General features: G+C 45.6%; 1 long non-coding RNA gene across 1 annotated transcript; it reads left to right on the top strand.

Annotated features, from left to right (window-relative positions):
- The first annotated feature begins 3,190 nt into the window (after positions 1 to 3,190).
- LOC134911148 (uncharacterized) lies at positions 3,191 to 5,619 on the top strand. Its single transcript, XR_010176353.1, has 3 exons — positions 3,191 to 3,266; positions 3,340 to 3,552; positions 4,149 to 5,619. It is a non-coding gene; the product is annotated as an uncharacterized LOC134911148 (long non-coding RNA).
- Positions 5,620 to 22,042: the final 16,423 nt, after the last annotated feature.

Raw genomic sequence — 22,042 nt, forward strand, 5'->3', positions numbered from 1 at the left:
CCCCTTAAATCAAGGGGTCCCCCCCTCCAGCCACCCAAGGGCCAGGGGTGAAGCCCGAGGCTGTCCCCCCCATCCAAGGGCTGCGGATGGGGGGCTGATAGCCATGTGTAAAAATAAGAATATTGTTTTTTGTAGCAGTACTACAAGTCCCAGCAAGCCTCCCCCGCAAGCTAGTACTTGGAGAACCACAAGTACCAGCATGCGGTGGAAAAACGGGCCCGCTGGTACCTGTAGTACTACTACAAAAAAATACCCAAATAAAAACAGAACTCACACACCTTGAAAGTAAAACTTTATTACATACATGCACACCTACATTCACACATACTTACCTATGTTCACACGAGGGTCGGTCCACTTCTCCAAGTAGAATCCATGGGGTACCTGAAAATAAAATTATACTCACAAAAATCCAGTGTAGATCGGTCCTCTTCTGAGCTTGTAATCCACGTACTTGGCAAAAAAACAAACCGAAAAACCCGAACCACGCACTGAAAGGGGTACCATGATTACACATGGGACCCCTTTCCCCGACTGCCGAGCCCCCCCTTGACTCCTGTCACAGAGGGTCCCTTCAGCCAATCAGGGAGCGCCACTTCGTGGCACTCTCCTGATTGCCTGTGCGCTCCTGAGCTGTCAGTCAGGCTGCGCACGGCAGAGATACAATGTAGCGCATAGGCGCTACATTGTATCCAATGGTGGGAACTTTGCGGTCAGCGGTTGACCGCGAGTAACCTCACCGCTGCCTGACTGACTACCTCGCAGCCTGACTGACAGCTCAGGAGCGCACAGGCAATCAGGAGATTGGCTGAAGGGACCCTCTGTGAGAGGAGTCACGGGGGGTCTCGGCAGTCGGGGAAAGGGGTCCCATGTGTAAACATGGAACCCCTTTCAGTGCGTGGTTCGGGTTTTTCGGTTTGTTTTTTTGCCAAGTACGTGGATTACAAGCTCAGAAGAGGACCGATCTACACTGGATTTTGTGAGTATAATTTTATTTTCAGGTACCCCATGGATTCTACTTGGAGAAGTGGACCGACCCTCGTGTGAACATAGGTAAGTATGTGTGAATGTAGGTGTGCATGTATGTAATAAAGTTTTACTTTCAAGGTGTGTGAGTTCTGTTTTTATTTGGGTATTTTTTTATAGTAGTACTGCAGGTACCAGCAGGCCCATTTTTCCACCGCATGCTGGTACTTGTGGTTCTCCAAGTACCAGCTTGCGGGGGAGGCTTGCTGGGACTTGTAGTACTGCTACAAAAAACAATATTCTTATTTTTACACATGGCTATCAGCCCCCCATCCGCAGCCCTTGGATGGGGGGGACAGCCTCGGGCTTCACCCCTGGCCCTTGGGTGGCTGGAGGGGGGGACCCCTTGATTTAAGGGGTCCCCACTCCTCCAGGGTACCCCGGCCAGGGGTGACTAGTTAGTGATTTAATGCCAGGGCCGCAGGGACCTATATAAAAGTGTCCCCCGGCTGTGGCATTATCTCTCTGACTAGTGGAGCCCGGTGCTGGTGTTAAAAATACGGGGGACCCCTACGCTTTTTGTCCCCCATATTTTTGGCACCGGGACCATGTGCAGAGCCCGGTGCTGGTTGTTAAAATATGGGGGAACCCCTGTCAATTTCCCCCCCATATTTTTGCAACCAGAACCGGCTCAAAGAGCCCGAGGCTGGTTGTGCTTAGGAGGGGGGACCCCACGCATTTTTTTTTTAAAGTTTTTACACTAAATGACCCTTTCCCATAGATAACCCTGCACAGATCTCACTGATCCGTGCATGATTATCCAAACTCGCCAAGAAAAAGCAGGTCTATTTTTTTGCTGCTTTTTTTAACGAATCGCAAAAAAAAAAACACCCGCACTTGAGCATTCAGAGACTAACACCCAAATACGAATGAATAGTGAATACCCGTGTTGTATGAAATAACAGCCGCATTTGACCGATGGTCTATTCATTCGTATTTCTGAACTTAGCCTTGAAAACCATAACGAATAGCCCAAACACTGCCGAGATTTGTGCTTAGTGAATTCCCGTGTTGGGACTTAGAAAAAAAAACACAAATCGGTCAAACTCGGATTATTAGTAAATATTGGCCCATGTGTATTTGTCTTAACATTCTATTACATTACTTCTGTCGTTATTTTTTGGGGAAATGTGTGTCATGTGACGTTGCATATTACTCCCATCTTCATGTGTGCGTTAGCAAAGACATTGTTTTGGGGAATGTTTTCTACAAAAGCCAATGTAACATAGTACTTTATTGTATGTCATGTGGATTTTTAACAGTACATTTTCCATGTGTAGTTTGGACTTGGTGTGTCATTGAATTGTCCAGCAATAATGTTTTCCTTTTGCATATTTTACAGTTTGCAAGTTGGACTATGTTTTTGATTTCAGTTATCCATGTGCAATGTTTGAAAAACAGTGGTTGACATGTTTGAGGCTGGAGTAGTGCAAAGTGGCTTTGAAGCCAGTTACATGTGTAATTTCATTAGTACTGTATGTAATATTGTTTAAGACAAACCCACTATTTTTTGGTTCATTTAGAGTCTGTATTTGTACCCTGACACAACAATGCAGACTTAGTTACCGTACTATTATGATGTTTTTTTTTAATTTTGGTTTGTTTTTTTGCTCATATTGTGCTAATGTGTGTTTGGAGTGCCACATCACAGAGCATTTTCTATATTGCATCTTTCATTAATTACATAACATTTATAAATGAAGATGTCTGTGTTTTGGCTTGTTAGTGTATGTATTAGTAATTGTGGGGCAGATTTATTAAGCCTGGTGAAGTGATAAAGTGGAAGTTGATAAATTACCAACCAATCAGCTCATAACTTCCATGTTACAGGCTGGGTTTGTAAAAATTACAGTTAGGAGCTGATTGGCTGGTGCTTTATCACCTTCCACTTTATCACTTCACCAGGCTTAATAAATCTGCCCCTGTGTCCTACGTCTGTGTCCTGTACATTATTTCCTGTGTTGCACTTTCCATAGTGCATATGGCTATTGGCCAATGTGTGTGTGTGTGTGTTTTTTTTTTATATTTTATGGTTTTGTTCTGAAATTATCCCCACATAAATAAGCATCCATTTTTGTAAGATTTAATGTTTATAAACATAATAGATGGATGTATCAACAATAGCATGAATAAATGAGTTATTTTATTTGTTTCATTATTTACAGTGTTGAAAAAAAGCAGTACTGGTCGGCCAATAGTCACTCCCATGACATCTGATGATGATGACGCTGCGGAAGCAGGTAAAGTGTCCATTGTAGTATAGGTTATGTTTGTAAAGGAATGGCCATAACAAAAGTACACTTTAAATCCTAGGTCCATCAAAAGAAGTCTTGAGCAGCAGAAGGCGGACTCCTGTAGCACACCAAACAATAATACATGTGGCAATAAAGAAAGCAAGGTCTGATGTCCAATCACAACCACAGCAGTCTACCCCGCCACGAAGATTGTCTACAGTTTCTTCGGTCCCACCACTCCAAATTTTGGTCACACCTCCAAGACGCCAACCACACTCCCCTCATCTTGATTGTGAGTAAGAAACTGTAATGATAATAAAAATTAATCATCTCATAATAATCCATTTAATTAGACTAATTAACTCTAAATTCAACAAAATCTGCTATACTTACCGGAAAAAAAAAAACATCAAATGGATTCTGAGCAAAATGCCCTTGTCCACATCCAGTAAAGATATGTATGTCCACTTCAGCCATACAGCAGCAGATTGTGTGGAAGATGCTGCAACATAAACACATGTGTAAGCTTGGCCAATAGTAAGGTTTTTTTCAAAAATTTCACTTATGTGTTTGTCCTAACATTGGCACCAACATGCCAAAACATTACTCTGTTTCTGTTGAAAAACGCTATAAGGCAACACATTATGATTTAAAGTGTGTTTTTATGGTGGAGTATGTCTGATCTACCATACAACTCATGTGCTTGCTTTAAGAATTAAGTAACCAGACACATTTGCCACAAACAGGAATATGTCTGTATTTAAGTTCTGAGTGATGATGTTGCTATGCTGGATAACTGAAAGCACCATTTAAATACATGTGTTCCATGTTTATTGCTTTGCTTTAATTTCTCAAACATATGTCTAACTAATGCCAAAATGGTTCTAGTTCCAGATTATAGTACTGGTACCAGCATCCCGACGCAACAGCAGCAACACAGTGACATGGATGAGACAATCATGTTACAAATGCAGCCATTAATCGAAGGAATCAGCCACCCAGCACCTGTGAGTACACCACCACAGCAAAGCACTCCACCACCACAACACAGCCCAACAACAACAGTAGCACAAGGCCCTGATCAAGTGTTTTGGGACAGTTGGGCTACATAGCAGGCCACTAATCAAGAATGCCTGCGTAGGCAGACACAAATTTTTGCTAACCTACCATCTCACCTCAGAAGAATCAGCAGAAATATCAGTCGCCAAAATGAACCAACCACCAGAATTGCCAATACCATGGAAATCAAGCGTGCAGACATTACACAGGTCATGGGCAACTTACAACGCATAATAGAAGAACAGCACAGACAACAGCAAAGCTACATCAACATCTTAGAAAACAGTCAAATGATCAATGAATCTATCACCAGAATTTTAGAAAATCAAAATGCTGCAACACGCGAACTCAATGCCACCCTCACTAACCTCAATGAAACACTCAGATCCCAGCACCAACAGCAACCAAGCAGCAGTTCTGGTATGACTACTCCTATTCTATCGCCAGTGTCCTCACCACCAAGGCACTCCACCAGAGCACGCCAACACGACAGTGGTAAAGGCAAAGGCCAGTCCAAGCAGCCAACCCAAAAAAAATTAAAAATAGAGACACCGATTTCTGTATAGAGAAGAAAATAAACACAGTTAGTAAGTGTAGGTTTGTCACAATATATATAACACTTAGCACCTTGTCAATTTGTTGAACATCATTAATTATAAGTGTTACAAACAACAACGGGATTTTTTGCAACACATTTATTCTTTAACATCTTTGTATTTTTTTGGAGGAGGAAAAAGTTATTTGATCTGCACATTGATCTTAGCATGCAGTAACAATACCACTTGATTTTTTTCTAATCATTACTCTTTCTAGATTCCAATCATTCTCAGATCCTGCAGACAGACTAATTGGCAGCCATGCAGAATGTCATTAGCATGCAGAAACCAGACCTCTTGAATTTTTTCTAATCATTACTCTTTCTAGATTCCAATCATTCTCAGATTCTGCAGACAGACTAATTGGCAGCCATGCAGATTCATCCATGACCAATACAATTTACAACGTGAATTTTAACTCTTTTACATTTCTTCTCTAGACGACATTACAAGAATAACTCAATTGAGTTGGCTAAAAAGGTCCTAATATGTTGTGAAACAATTTAGATAATTCAGTCCCAAAATGAATTACATTATTGTTGTGCCATGTTTGTGTGTGTTAAAAATGAGTAATCAGATTCTTACACATGATGCAGAAACAAAGAAATTGTAAATATTTTAATGTACAAAAATAATGTGTCTAATAATGGATATATGTTGAAAACTGTGTATTGACTTACAAATCAGCAAGTTTACTCCAGCAAACATAACGAAATAAATTATTTTGGATGATACTAACTTTGTATCCCTTAAATACGATGGAGCATCACACATAGGGACACATGTATTCCTCAAGGCTAACATATTATATGTGGAGAAGTGTTACATTAGGACGTTACACACATTCATAAAGTTAAATACTAAAAAAATTACTATGTGGATTATGTGTGCTTTTAATAAATTATCAGGACAAGTTTATTAACACTTATCCAGACTTCATGCATGCCACTCATAATCTGTTGTTTAGAGATTTTAAATAAACACAATACACATGCTACATTTGTTTTGCATAAAGCGAGGGTATGTTTGTATGTCTCAAGGAGACAGACACATTCTGAGTAATGGTTTTTAAACGAAAAATGGGGCAACATATATTTAGGCTTACACAACAAATGAAAGAAGCTAACAAAACTTACCTTAAAAATAACTATTTATCAGGTCTTGCCTAACCTGCCTCCCTACATCTGTACTCCAAGTATCACCAGATGTCTCTAATTCCTCTGCTTGCTGGCTGCTTTCTTCATCCTCCTCCTCATCATCAACATGTGGCAGATCTTGTTGCAAACACATGTTATGAAGAAAGCAGCAGGAGAACACAATTTGAGTCACCTTCAAGGGACTATACAACAAAAGGCCACCAGACTTATCCAGACACCGAAACCTAGATTTCAGCACACCAAAACATCTTTCTATCACATTCCGCGTGGACTTATGTGCATGATTGTAATTGTGTTCAGCAGGGGTATCAGGTCGGGACAATGGAGTTAGAAGCCAAGAGAAACAGCCATATCCTCCATCACCTGAAAGACAGATATAGTAACGTGATTCATGTTAAGATACAGCAAAAATAAGAATTTACTTACCGATAATTCTATTTCTCGTAGTCCGTAGTGGATGCTGGGGACTCCGTCAGGACCATGGGGAATAGCGGCTCCGCAGGAGACAGGGCACAAAAGCAAGCTTTTAGGATCACATGGTGTGTACTGGCTCCTCCCCCTATGACCCTCCTCCAAGCCTCAGTTAGGTACTGTGCCCGGACGAGCGTACACAATAAGGAAGGATCTTGAATCCCGGGTAAGACTCATACCAGCCACACCAATCACACCGTACAACTTGTGATCTGAACCCAGTTAACAGTATGATAACAAAGAAGTAGCCTCTTAAAAAAGATGGCTCACAACAATAATAACCCGATTTTTGTAACAATAACTATGTACAAGTAATGCAGACAATCCGCACTTGGGATGGGCGCCCAGCATCCACTACGGACTACGAGAAATAGAATTATCGGTAAGTAAATTCTTATTTTCTCTAACGTCCTAGTGGATGCTGGGGACTCCGTCAGGACCATGGGGATTATACCAAAGCTCCCAAACGGGCGGGAGAGTGCGGATGACTCTGCAGCACCGAATGAGAGAACTCCAAGTCCTCTTTAGCCAGAGTATCAAATTTGTAAAATTTTACAAACGTGTTCTCCCCTGACCACGTAGCTGCTCGGCAAAGTTGTAATGCCGAGACCCCTCGGGCAGCCGCCCAAGATGAGCCCACCTTCCTTGTGGAGTGGGCTTTTACAGTTTTAGGCTGTGGCAGGCCTGCCACAGAATGTGCAAGTTGAATTGTGCTACAGATCCAACGAGCAATCGTCTGCTTAGACGCAGGAGCACCCATCTTGTTGGGTGCATACAAGATAAACAACGAGTCAGATTTTCTGACTCCAGCTGTCCTTGAAATATATATTTTCAATGCTCTGACAACGTTCAGTAACTTGGAGTCCTCCAAGTCGCTAGTAGCCGCAGGCACCACAATAGGCTGGTTCAAGTGAAAAGCCGAAACCACCTTAGGGAGAAAATGAGGACGTGTCCGCAGTTCTGCCCTGTCCGAATGGAAAATCAGATATGGGCTTTTGTACGATAAAGCCGCCAACTCTGAAACTCTCCTGGCTGAAGCCAGGGCCAATAGCATGGTTACTTTCCATGTAAGATACTTCAAATCTACCGATTTGAGAGGCTCAAACCAATGAGATTTGAGAAATTCCAAAACTACGTTTAGATCCCACGGTGCCACTGGAGGCACAATTGGGGGTTGTATATGTAGTACACCCTTGACAAAAGTTTGTACTTCAGGCACTGAAGCCAATTCTTTCTGGAAGAAGATTGATAAGGCCGAAATTTGAACTTTAATAGACCCCAATTTGAGGCCCATAGACAATCCTGACTGCAGGAAATGTAGGAATCGACCCAATTGAAATTCTTCCGTTGGGGCCTTCTTGGCCTCACACCACGCAACATATTTTCTCCAAATGCGGTGATAATGTTGTGCGGTCACTTCCTTCCTAGCTTTAATCAAGGTAGGAATAACTTCCTCTGGAATGCCCTTTTCTTTTAGAATCCGGCGTTCAACCGCCATGCCGTCAAACGCAGTCGCGGTAAGTCTTGGAACATACAAGGTCCCTGCTGAAGCAGATCCCTTCTTAGAGGTAGAGGCCACGGATCTTCCGTGAGCATCTCTTGAAGTTCCGGATACCAAGTTCTTCTTGGCCAATCCGGAGCCACTAGTATTGTTCTTACTCCCCTTTTCCGTATAATTCTCAGTACCTTTGGTATGAGAGGCAGAGGAGGAAACACATACACTGACTGGTACACCCACGGTGTTACCAGAGCGTCCACAGCTATTGCCTGAGGGTCTCTTGACCTGGCGCAATATCTGTCCAGTTTTTTGTTGAGGCGAGACGCCATCATGTCCACCTTTGGTTTTACCCAATGGTTCACAATCATGTGGAAAACTTCCGGATGAAGTCCCCACTCTCCCGGGTGAAGGTCGTGTCTGCTGAGGAAGTCTGCTTCCCAGTTGTCCACTCCCGGTATGAACACTGCTGACAGTGCTATGACATGATTTTCCACCCAGCGAAGAATCCTTGCAGCTTCTGTCATTGCTCTTCTGCTTCTCGTGCCGCCTTGTCTGTTTACGTGGGCGACTGCCGTGATGTTGTCCGACTGGATCAACACCGGCTGACCCTGAAGCAGCGGTTTCGCCAAGCTTAGAGCATTGTAGATCGCTCTTAGCTCTAGTATATTTATGTGAAGAGACGTCTCCAGGTTTGACCATACACCCTGGAAGTTTCTTCCCTGTGTGACTGCTCCCCAGCCCCGTAGGCTGGCATCCGTAGTCACCAGGACCCAGTCCTGTATGCCGAACCTGCGGCCCTCTAACAGATGGGCACTCTGCAACCACCACAGGAGAGACAACCTTGTCCTTGGTGACAGTGTTATCCGCTGATGCATGTGCAGATGCGATCCGGACCATTTGTCCAGCAGATCCCACTGAAATATTCGTGCATGGAATCTGCCGAATGGAATTGCTTCGTAAGAAGCCACCATCTTTCCCAGGACTCTTGTGCATTGATGTACTGACACATTTCCTGGTTTTAGGAGGTTCCTGACAAGTTCGGATAACTCCCTTGCTTTCTCCTCCGGGAGAAACACCTTTTTCTGAACCGTGTCCAGAATCATTCCCAGGAACAGCAGACGTGTTGTCGGGGACAATTGAGATTTTGGAAGATTCAGAATCCACCCGTGTTGTTGAAGCACTACTTGGGTTAGTGCTACACCGACTTCCAGCTGTTCTCTGGACTTTGCCCTTATCAGGAGATCGTCCAAGTAAGGGATAATTAATACGCCTTTTCTTCGTAGAAGAACCATCATTTCGGTCATTACCTTGGTAAAGACCCGAGGTGCCGTGGACAAACCAAACGGCAGCGTTTGAAACTGATAATGACAGTCTTGTATCACGAACCTGAGATACCCTTGGTGTGAGGGGTAAATTGGGACATGCAGATAAGCATCTTTTATGTCCAGGGACACCATGAAGTCCCCTTCTTCCAGATTCGCTATCACTGCTCTTAGTGACTCCATCTTGAACTTGAATTTCTGTATGTACAGGTTCAAGGATTTCAGATTTAGAATAGGTCTTACCGAACCGTCCGGCTTCGGTACCACAAATAGTGTGGAATAATACCCCTTTCCCTGTTGTAGGAGGGGTACCTTGACTATCACCTGCTGAGAATACAGCTTGTGAATGGCTTCCAATACCGTCGCCCTTTCTGAGGGAGACGTTGGTAAAGCAGACTTTAGGAAACGGCGAGGGGGAGATCTTTCGAATTCCAACATGTAACCCTGAGATACTATCTGCAGGATCCACGGGTCCACCTGTGAGCGAGCCCACTGATTGCTGAAAATCTTTAGTCGACCCCCCACCGCTCCTGAGTCCGCTTGTAAAGCCCCAGCGTCATGCTGATGGCTTTGTAGAACCCGGGGCGGGCTTCTGGTCCTGGGCAGGGGCTGCTTGCTGCCCTCTCTTACCCTTTCCTCTGCCTCGTGGCAGATAAGACTGTCCTTTTGCCCGCTTGTTTTTATAGGAGCGAAAGGACTGCGGCTGAAAAGACGGTGTCTTTTTCTGTTGGGAGGGGGTCTGAGGTAAAAAAGTGGATTTGCCGGCAGTTGCCGTGGCCACCAGATCCGATAGACCAACCCCAAATAATTCCTCTCCTTTATATGGCAATACTTCCATATGCCTTTTGGAATCCGCATCACCTGACCACTGTCGCGTCCATAAACTTCTTCTGGCAGATATGGACATCGCACTTACTCTCGATGCCAGAGTGCAAACATCCCTCTGAGCATCTCGCATATAAAGAAACGCATCCTTTAATTGCTCTAGAGTCAATAAAATACTGTCCCTATCCAGGGTATCAATATTTTCAGTCAGGGAATCCAACCACACTACCCCAGCACTGCACATCCAGGCTGAGGCTATTGCTGGTCGGAGTATACACCAGTATGCGTGTATATACTCTTCAGGGTAGTTTCCAGCCTCCTATCTGCTGGATCCTTGAGGGCGGCCGTATCTGGAGACGGCAACGCCACTTGTTTTGATAAACGTGTGAGCGCTTTATCCACCCTAGGGGGTGTTTCCCAGCGCGCCCTAACCTCTGGTGGGAAAGGGTATAATGCCAATAACTTCTTAGAAATTAGCAGTTTTCTATCTGGGTTAACCCACGCTTCATCACACACGTCATTCAATTCCTCTGATTCTGGAAAAGCTACAGGTAGTTTTTTCACCCCCCACATAATACCCCTTTTTGAGGTACCTGCAGTATCAGAGATCTGCAAAGCCTCCTTCATTGCCGTGATCATATAACGTGTGGCCCTATTGGAAAATACGTTTGTTTCTTCACCGTCGACACTAGATTCATCTGTGTCGGTACCTGTGTCGACTGACTGAGGTAAGGGACGTTTTACAGCCCCCGACGGTGTCTGAGACGCCTGAGCAGGTACTAACTGGTTTTCCGGCCGTCTCATTTCGTCAACTGACTTTTGTAATGTACTAACATTATCACGTAATTCCATAATTAAAGCCATCCATTCCGGTGTCGACTCCCTAGGGGGTGACATCACCATTACCGGCAATTGCTCCGCCTCCACACCAACATCGTCCTCATACATGTCGACACACACGTACCGACACACAGCAGACACACAGGGAATGCTCTTATCGAAGACAGGACCCCACTAGCCCTTTGGGGAGACAGAGGGAGAGTTTGCCAGCACACACCAAAAGCGCTATAAAATGTATATAAACAACCCTAAAAGGTGTTGTTTTTGTTATATGCGCTTTAAATATATAAATATCGCCAAAATATGCCCCCCTTCTCTTTGTTACCCTGTTTCTGTAGTGCAGTGCAGGGGAGAGTCCTGGGAGCCTTCCTCACAGCGGAGCTGAGCAGGAAAATGGCGCTGTGTGCTGAGGAGAATAAGCCCCGCCCCCTATCCGGCGGGCTTTTCTCCCGGGTTTTGAGATATCTGGCCTGGGTTAAATACATACATATAGCCTCAATGGCTATATGTGATGTATTCTTTGCCATCAAAGGTATTAAATATTGCTGCCCAGGGCGCCCCCAGCAGCGCCCTGCACCCTCCGTGACCGTTCAGTGTGAAGTGTGTAGCAACAATGGCGCACAGCTGCAGTGCTGTGCGCTACCTTCATGAAGGCTGAAGAGCCTTCTGCCGCCTGTTTCCGGACCCTCGATCTTCAGCATCTGTAAGGGGGATCGGCGGCGCGGCTCCGGGACGAACCCCAGGGTGACCTGTGTTCCGACTCCCTCTGAAGCTATGTCCAGTAGCCTAAGACTCCAATCCATCCTGCACGCAGGTGAGTTGAAAATCTCTCCCCTAAGTCCCTCGATGCAGTGAGCCTGTTGCCAGCAGGACTCACTGAAAATAATAAACCTAAAAACTTTTTCTAAGCAGCTCTTTAGGAGAGCCACCTAGATTGCACCCTGCTCGGACGGGCACAAAAACCTAACTGAGGCTTGGAGGAGGGTCATAGGGGGAGGAGCCAGTACACACCATGTGATCCTAAAAGCTTGCTTTTGTGCCCTGTCTCCTGCGGAGCCGCTATTCCCCATGGTCCTGACGGAGTCCCCAGCATCCACTAGGACGTTAGAGAAACATAAGTAACACACTGTGGGGCAGATGTATTAACCTGGAGAAGGCATAAGGAAGTGATAAACCAGTGATATGTGCAAGGTAAAGGCAGGGGCCAATCAGATCCTAACTGTTAATTTACATATTGGAGCAGATTGGCTGGTGCCTTTATCACCTTGCACATATCAGTGGTTTATCACTTCCTTATGCCTTCTCCAGGTTAATACATCTGCCCCTGTATTTGGACAAAGTATACACAGGCCTACACATATCAAATTACATACCCATTTGTCCGTCCTCAAACTTATCAAAGAGGGATGACTGACTGAGGATGAAGGAGTCATGGCAGCCTCCAGGGTAACCAGCAACAACACTCATTATTTTGAGTTTTGCATCACAAACCACCTGCACATTTGTGGAGTGCTCTAGATGACAATTAGTATAGATGTGCTGCCTGCCCCTAGGTGGTCTCAGCTGAATGTGTGTGCAATCTATGGCTCCCAGCACATTGGGCATGCCAGCAAGCTCATAGAAATCTACCCTGATGGCATGCCACTGAGACTCATGGGTAGGGAAGCAGATTGAGGCATCGATGTGGGGCTGCAAAACAGCCAACACCTGTATGTATATTTGATAGAAAATAAAACATGAGATTTTAGGACAGAACTGGCCACCGAGAGTAATTAAAAACAACCAAAAACAGAGGAGGTAGTTAGGTATACATCACCTGTGTTAATATTCTAGAAAATGAGGACTGTGAGATTCCTATGACATCCCCAGACACAGCCTGAAAGTTACCAGTAGCCATAAAGTGCAACACAGCCAGGAGTTTGTGCAGGCCTGAGACAGAGCGAGAGCGTGCTGTCTCAGGGTCTAGGCCCAGTTTGACAAGGTCATACAGATGGAAAATGTTGTTATGATTTAGACGGAACATCTGTATGACCCTATCATCGGACAATGCGTTCAAGTTTAAACGCCCCCTAAAAAAATGAGGCCTGCGCAGCCTCCGCGGAACCTGTACAACCTGCTGACCATGTTCAGTTTCTTGGCCCTGGTTACTTACAGGCTGATGTCTGAGTCTGAGGAATCCCACAGCACACAAAAGATCACTGGCCCACAGTCCTGCTGCCATTTCTGAGTGTAGGTTGATTGAAATGAGCCTAAGATCCTTTTATAGGCATCCTAATTCAGGTGTGAATGATTTGTAAGTGGCAACACATGTAAACACGCCTGAAAAAAGCAGGTCTATTTTTTTGCCGCTTTTTTTAACGAATCGCAAAAAATTACGACTGCAATTTAGCACTCAGAGACTAACACCCAAATACGAATGAATAGTGAATACCCGTGTTGTATGAAATAACAGCCGCGTTTGACCGATGGTCTATTCATTCGTATTTCTGAACTTTGCCGTTAAAACCATTACGAATAGCCCAAACACTGCCGAGATTTGTGCTTAGTGAATTCCCGTGTTGGGACTTAGAAAAAAAAAACACAAATCGGTCAAACTCGGATTATTAGTAAATATAGGCCATGGAGTCTATACTGATCACATTATACTGATCATTGAAAAATGACAGTTAGGAGCTGATTGATTGGTAGATTATCTCTCTCCACTTTATCACTCTCCAAGGCTCAGTACATCTCCCCCCTTAGGGAGATAAAGTGGAGAGAGATAGGCAGATGTACTAAGTCCTGGAGAGTGATAAAGTGAAGAGAGATAAAGCATACCTCCCAACTGTCCCGATTTTCTTTCCAGGCACTCAAAGGGAAGTTCTGCGGCTGTCTCTATCTATATATACCCTTCCCATGTTACCTCCCCTACCTACCCTGATAGGCTAAAACAAAACATAACCAACACCCCTCAAGGGGGAGCTAATCTAACTAGCAAAAACTCTATCCATTAACCCATCACAAACCAAAGACCCCTTATATAATTTCATGCCTATACAGTCCTCATTAACTCTTAATGTGATATGTGATACTTGTATATTGTGTGTGTCTCAGCCTGTATACTGAGCAAAACAGAACTTGTATAGGAAAAAAAGCTGCGGCTGCTACATTGTAGCATTTCATATACAGATTCAGAGGTATATATTTACTAATGTGCAGTTTTATAGAAGTGCATAGCAACCAATCAGAATCTACAGTACTTATAATTTATCGAGCACCTTCTAGAAGAGAATAGCTAGAATCTGATTGGTTGCTATGGGCAACATCTCCACTTCTATGAACCTGCACTTTAGTAAATATACACCCCTGAAACTCAGCCACACACAGATATACAAGTGTTATATACAGGGCTATCAGCAGAAATTGTGGGGCCTGGAACTATAGACAGGGCCCCTCCCTCCCAAAAAAAAGATTTTGCCGCACTGCTCCACCCCTATGGAATATCGTACTTTGTGACGTTAATAGGTTAAGTGTTGCAGACCTACAGGAACAGTTTACAGAGAGCTGATGCGCAGGTAAGGCTTGTTTTAAGAATTCCGCCCTGCACATCAGCCTGTTCAGACTGGTGCAGCTCTACAGGTATTGGTGGTAGGAGCAAGGGGTGGGCCCCCATTCTGTAAGGGCCTGGGACATCAGTCCCCACAGTCCTCCCTGATGGCTGCCCTGGTTATATATCAAGTTAATCACTACAGTTTCCTTGTGTGTCCTAGTCTCATTGCGGTGCGACCACTGGCATTTTTATAATGGGTGGATACACTGCACCCATTTTTTTAATACTCACCCCTATGGAGTACCAAGCCGACGTCACCGGCTCTGTCAAAACCCAGTGAAAGTGGCGCAGCTGCCATTTTCATGGAGTTCTGCGCAAGCGCAGTAGAGAAATCTCTGGGAAAATGGCTGCCGCGCCATTTTCCCAGAGATCTGCGCTTGCGCAGTAGAGTCTGAGCCCTCTAGTGCTCAGACTCTACAGCGCTCCTGCAGAGAGGAGGGGGCCCGTACGGAGGATGCAGCACACGGGCCTCCTCCTCTCTTAAAGCGCCCCTGGGTGCGACTAACTCGAATTTTTGGCAAAAAAAGATGCAAAAAACATTCTCGATGCTGAAAGATTCTCATGTGACCAGACGTGCCAAGAGGGGCTGTTTGGCGTGACTGCAGCAGAGATGTATAAGTACATATGGTATTGCTTACTGAGTGTAAACAGCGCCAGAGCCGGCCCTAGCTATAGGCAAGCTAGGCAATTGCCTAGGGCATTTGGAATGCCCAGGGGCATTCAAGCCTGCCTAGTGTCGGCAGACAGTGACAGAGCCCGCAGCTGGTGATGTTAGCTATTGTACTAATGAGTCTAGTGACTCATAGTATGCCGCCCAGACGCCGCAGGGTCGTAACCAGGTACACTGCAGTGTGGTCGGGGAGAGGAGAAAAGTGCATACACTGCAACATTTATCATTTTTAATATTATTTTAGTTGTAATTCATCTCCAATTACTTTTGAATATTTTATTATTTGGCCACTAGTTTCTACGCGTTTTCTCTGGCATATACATCAGAATCGGGGGATAAGTAGCCAAATAATAAGACAAATGTATGTCCAGATTTTGTTGAAAATATATAATCAATTAACTTACATGGTCCTCGTAAAGGCTGCGTTGGGGTTGTTGATGTTGGGGTTGTTGCGGCCACACTAGGTCCAGGTTGTATCTCATCAGCCACCTGTGTTGTGGGCAACACACTGGCTTCTTCCATCAGCAGTGGATCATCCGCCATGGGTGTAGGCTCATCCACAAACAAGACAGGTGACGGTGACAGAGATGGCCATACCTCTGGGGTCACTACAGGAGGAAGGGGTTCTGCAGCACAGGCACGGCTAGTTTCAGCGGCAGCCAGCCTGGATGACAATGTCACAGGGCTGCTCAATGCGGTATGGCCAAATGCATGGGCACACAGTTCAAAATACTGCCAATCCATGCGGGCAGACCACTGCAGTTCCTATTGTGGTCGTTAACCTTGTGATATTGTTTCTTGAGTGCCTTCAACTTATTGACCACCTGCTGTTGGGACCTAATAAAACCTGATGCCGCAAGCATTTTACTGATGTTGTGATATGTTATCGCATCCCTGACGGCCTACGTATTTCTTCTTCACCCCTGAACCGCAGCAACTCCCTGACTTCCTCATCACTCCAGTTTGCCATGGCGAATGAGGTCCAAAGGAGTTCAGAACTAGGTCCAAAGGAGTGCAGAACTGGTCCAAAGGAGTGCAGAACTATGCAGATTGCTTTCCAACATGTGTGCCCGCAGTGCAGTACAGTAAACAGATCTCAGCTGACTGGAAACAACCAATCAGCGCTATTTCTTCAGAGGTGGGTCGAATATCCTGGGACTGTAGCTTTTTAGTGCATAGTAATCCGGGTCTGACATGTGTTCAACCCTTCTTTTAACCCGGGTTGAAATACCGTGTTGGACATCCCGGGATATTCAGTTTGGCGCTTTCACACCGCACCTCGACCCGGGTTGACGCGTCAACAACCCGGTAAAAAGCCGGGTTATTTTGGCGATGTGAAAGGGGTGAAAGGGGTATAAGGGGCCCAGCTGAGGCCCGGGATCGAGCACCCCCACCACCCTTTCTTCCTTTACATGTCAGCCGGTAGCCGCATACTCTCTCTCCAGCCCAGCACACGTTGCTGTGTACTGGGCTGCTGTAAGTCCGGGATGGCTGCTTCCACTGAGTGCAGCAGTCTGCTCTGGCTGGAAGGGGGGGGTGACTGATCGCACGACCTTCCTGGATCTGACCCTGGCTCCCACTGAAGGTCAGCACCCCCTACCTGGCTGGAACTGACCCTGGCTCCCACTGCAGGTCAGCGCCCCCTCCCTGGATCTGACCCGGGCTCCCACTGCAGGTCGGCACCCCCTCCCTATATCTGACCCGGGCTCCCACTGCAGGTCGGCACCCCCTCCCTGGATCTGACCCGGGCTCCCACTGCAGGTCAGCGCCCCCTCCCTGGATCTGACCCGGGCTCCCACTGCAGGTCAGCGCCCCCTCCCTGGATCTGACCCGGGCTCCCACTGCAGGTCGGCACCCCCTCCCTGGATCTGACCCGGGCTCCCACTGCAGGTCAGCACCCCCTACCTGGATCTGACCCTGGCTCCCACTGAAGGTCAGCACCCCATCCCTGGCTGGAACTGACCCTGGCTCCCACTGCAGGTCAGCGCCCCCTCCCTGGATCTGACCTGGGCTCCCACTGCAGGTCGGCACCCCCTCCCTGGATCTGACCCGGGCTCCCACTGCAGGTCGGTGCTGCTTTGCAGAACACAAAAAATATTTCCTTCACTTATTTTTTTACAAGTGAGTGAGGCCACACCACCACGATTAGGCTACGACCCCTTTCATTACCGCGACCCAGGAATCCTTTCTAAAGCCCTGATTGCACCATCTAGTTAGAATAGGGATGGGTAACTTCTGGTTGGAATTATTGTTAAAATACAATATAGACAGTTGTTCTATAGACCTATTCCTTGCCAGTTTCCTATCTCTTGTTACAACAATATATAATGTGGAAAATGTTGCTAAATCCAACTTGCGTCCACAGAGTAATGGTGGGGCTCAATCTTGCTCACAGCCAGTAGTTATGGAATATTTCCCAGCCTTACATAACACTTCAATTAATCCTTAAGCAACTGATTGCAATGTTCTGTATACTGTATCAACCAAATCTCCCTGAAAACTTAATAAGCAGAACAGCATCTAAAACTTCACACATTCACTGTATTGCTTTACAGGTCTGTTTTTGCTCATTTGTACTGTAAGTAAATTGTTTTATAGCTGTAAGTGTTATAAGTTTAATCAATTTAAGTGATATACCATGTAACACTGTACAAACTCCTTCAAGTATGTCCATGTGGACATTATTCCGTCGTTCTTTCTGAATGGCTTTAAGGGCTGCTTGCATTCTGACTGCCTAAAATGTGTTTCTGCGTCCAGCTGCTAATTTAAAGTGACTGCAAGGACCTTATCAGAAGGGCAGATTTGAGCAGCTGCAGACGTTTTCTGTTGTTCTTGGAGTATAGGTAACATATGACCTCAGCAGATGTTTCTGTAAAGGGGCAATTAGGATTTCCTTATTTTTAATTACTGAAATTGACATCAAAATTCAAAACATGGAAGCGAAAGGTGCTCATAAGGACTTGGGATCATGGCTTTTCATGATGTAATATCTCCATAGCAGTTACAGTCTCTCCGGGGTAGCAATCAAAGCTAGAAAAGTCGTTGAGGTTAAAACAATATTGATAAAAAATTGTAAAAGAATGTGAGTGTAAAAGAATTAGGAGTCTCACAATGGGGATATGCACGTGCTTAGTTTATTGTGCTGCATATACATTAGTTATGGACATCTTGATGAGACCTGATGAGACCATTCCACATAATACGTAGACCTGCTACAAAATATCCGCACATGCCCTCAGTAACACTGTTGCCACAAAAAGTATTGTACCACATGCACTCAGACCACCCCTCAAGCCATGAAATTCCACATGCACTCAAAAACTCCTCAACATGTCACTCACACCTTCCCGTATACTCCCAACTTGCTAAATGAACTGACCCACATGTCTCTCAAATCTTCCTCCATGCCATTCAGGCCTGCCTACATTCTGATTATAATTTGGGACATGCCCATCAAAACTCTACACAAATTCCTTAAATGCAAATTAGACCCTCAGACATGCCTATCAGTCCATCACATGATGCCCCTTACATGCTCACTACACATCCTACATATGCCGATCAGACTTCCACTCATGTACTTCACTTGCTTCAGTCTGTCACATGTTACTCTGACCTTCCCACATCTCCCTAACGTGTCATTCAGACATCCAACATCCCCAAATTCACTTCCAGATCTCGGTACATGCTGCTCACATTTACCCAAATGCCTCTCACATACACATCAAACCTCATTATACATACAGCAGACCTACCCACATGTCCATTAGACTTTAAACACATGCCCATATTTACTTTACAGGTCCATCACACCTACCCACATGCCAATTCCCTATTTCTTCCTTACATGCCCATTAGACCTCCCCATGTGCCCATCAGATCTCCTCCACATGCCCATTTGTCCATCCCACACATGTTCATGAGATCTCCCCCCCCCCCCCATGCCTCGCAAATGTCCATCAGATCTACTTACATGCCCATCCAACATAACCACATTCCACTTACAGTACATGCCCATCAGACTTCCCCCACATGGTTCTTACAAGTCCATCACACTCCACTCATGCCCATCAGGCCTCCAAAACATGTCCATCAGGCCTCCTCACATGCCCATCAGGTCTACCATTAAATCTGCCTCCATGTCCATCATGTCTCCACACATGCCACTTACATGCCCATCAAACTTCCCAAGCATCCCTATCAGACTTCTCCACATGACTTCTCCACATGACCCTCACTTGCTCGAAAACTCCCTCACATGCCTCCTAAACATCCTCATATGACCCCACCATACCACTCACAACTCCTTATATACCCCTCGCGTCTGCCCATATGCCCCCCCCCACACACCTATAAGACCTCCTTGCATGCCAATACAGCTTCCCCAAATGCCCCTTACATGCCCTCCCCACATAACCATCAGACCATCACCACCTGCCGCTTACATGCCCATCAGACCTTCTCACATGCCCATCAGTCCTTCACCACCTGGCCTTACTTGCTCATCATATCTTCCCCATATACCCTCTCTTAAGTGCCTATTTTTCTACCCCACATGCCTATCAGACCTCTTAACATGCCAATTAGATCTCATACACATGGCCATCATACCTTACCCCCATGCCCTTAAAACCTACCAACATGGTCATCAGAACTTCCACATATGAACCTCACAGGGAAGCGGTTAAAATACCACTAGTTGAGACCCCGGTGGTCACAATGCACTGCTGGAATCTTGACTAGCTGTGAAATGCCGCCGCTGGATTAGCAGCAACACAGACTATTTTCCCTCACACTTGACTCTCATTTACTTAATCGTTCTACTACAGTAGCTACTGATCATTCCAGTCCAGAAGGGCACTGTGTGACCTGGCTCCTTGCATTAGGTCACAGACATTAGCAGCTGGGAGCTACAGGTGGAGGCACATCTGTTGCCTATCAATCACATAAATAAATAAATATCTGAAAGTTTGCGTATATGTGTCTATCTACGTTTTGATTTTTTTATACACTTTAAAAAGAAAGTGACTAATGGAACTATACAGAAGTATCACTGTACCGTTACAGGGATGACAATGGTTTGGTGATGCCAGTGGACATGTTCTCTAGACCCCCGATCTGCCTCTCCTGAACAATCCAGAACTGAAAGCACAAGCTAAATTTTAAATGTCCGATTGGTTGATAATAGGATTTTAATACCTACCGGTAAATCCTTTTCTCCTAGTCCATAGAGGATGCTGGGGACTCCAAAAGGACCATGGGGTATAGACGGGATCCGCAGGAGTTTGGGCACACTAAAAAGACTTTGACTGGATGTGAACTGGCTCCTCCCTCTATGCCCCTCCTCCAGACCTCAGTTATAGGAACTGTGCCCAGGAGAGACGGACATTTCGAGGAAAGGATTTTTGATTAAACTAAGGGCGAGAAACCTACCAGCCCACACCACAAACATACCGTACAACCGGAGTAGCAGGAAACCAGATAACAGTATGAATTAACAACAGCAACAAGCTGAATATAACTAATACACAACTCGCGTGTAAACAAATGTAACCAGTAATAATACACTGCAAGTAACAGTCCACACTGGGATGGGCGCCCAGCATCCTCTACGGACTAGGAGAAAAGGATTTACAGGTAGGTATTAAAATCCTATTTTCTCTTACGTCCTAGAGGATGCTGGGGACTCCAAAAGGACCATGGGGTCTATACCAAAGCTCTAGAACGGGCGGGAGAGTGTGGACGACTCTGCAGCACCGATTGAGCAAACATTAGGTCCTCATCAGCCAGGGTATCAAACTTGTAAAACTTAGCAAAGGTGTTTGAACCCGACCACGTAGCTGCTCGGCAAAGCTGAAGTGCTGAGACCCCTCAAGCAGCCGCCCAAGCTGAGCCCACTTTTCTGGTAGAATGGGCCTTTACTGACTTCGGCAACGGTAGCCCAGCCGAAGAATGAGCTTGCTGAATCGTATTACAAATCCAGCGTGCAATAGTTTGCTTAGAAGCAGGATTTCCAATCTTGTTGGAAGCATACAGGACAAACAAAGCCTCTGTTTTCCTGGTAAGAGCCGTTCTGGCGACGTAAATTTTCAAAGCTCTTACAACATCAAGAGACTTTGGAACCGCCACCGCATCTGTAGCCACAGGCACCACAATAGGTTGGTTAATGTGAAACGAAGAAACCACCTTCGGCAGAAATTGTTGACGAGTCCTCAATTATGCTCTACCCGAATGGAAGATCAAATATGGACTCTTGTGAGACAAGGCCGCCAACTCTGACACTCGCCTGGCAGACGCCAGAGCCAAAAGCATGACCACCTTCCAAGTGAGAAACTTTAACTCAACCTTACGCAAAGGTTCAAACCAGTGAGACATAAGAAACTGCAACACCACGTCAAGATCCCACGGCGCCACAGGCGGCACAAATGGAGGATGGATATGCAGCACTCCCTTCACGAAAGTCTGAACCTCTGGAAGGACGGCCAATTCCTTTTGAAAGAAAATAGATAAAGCTGAAATCTGCACTTTGATGGAACCCTATTTCAGGCCTGCATCGACGCCTGCCTGCAAAAAATGGAGAAACCGACCCAAGTGAAACTCCTCCGCAGGAGCTGCTTTGGTTTCACACCACGAAACATACTTTCTCCAAATACGGTGATAATGTTTCGCCGTAACCTCCTTCCTAGCCTTAAGGAGAGTGGGGGTGACCTCCCTAGGAATACCTTTTCGAGCTAAGATTTGGCGCTCAACTTCCA

The sequence above is a fragment of the Pseudophryne corroboree genome, chromosome 4 (genome assembly GCF_028390025.1).
Source record: "Pseudophryne corroboree isolate aPseCor3 chromosome 4, aPseCor3.hap2, whole genome shotgun sequence".
NCBI lineage: Eukaryota > Metazoa > Chordata > Amphibia > Anura > Myobatrachidae > Pseudophryne > Pseudophryne corroboree.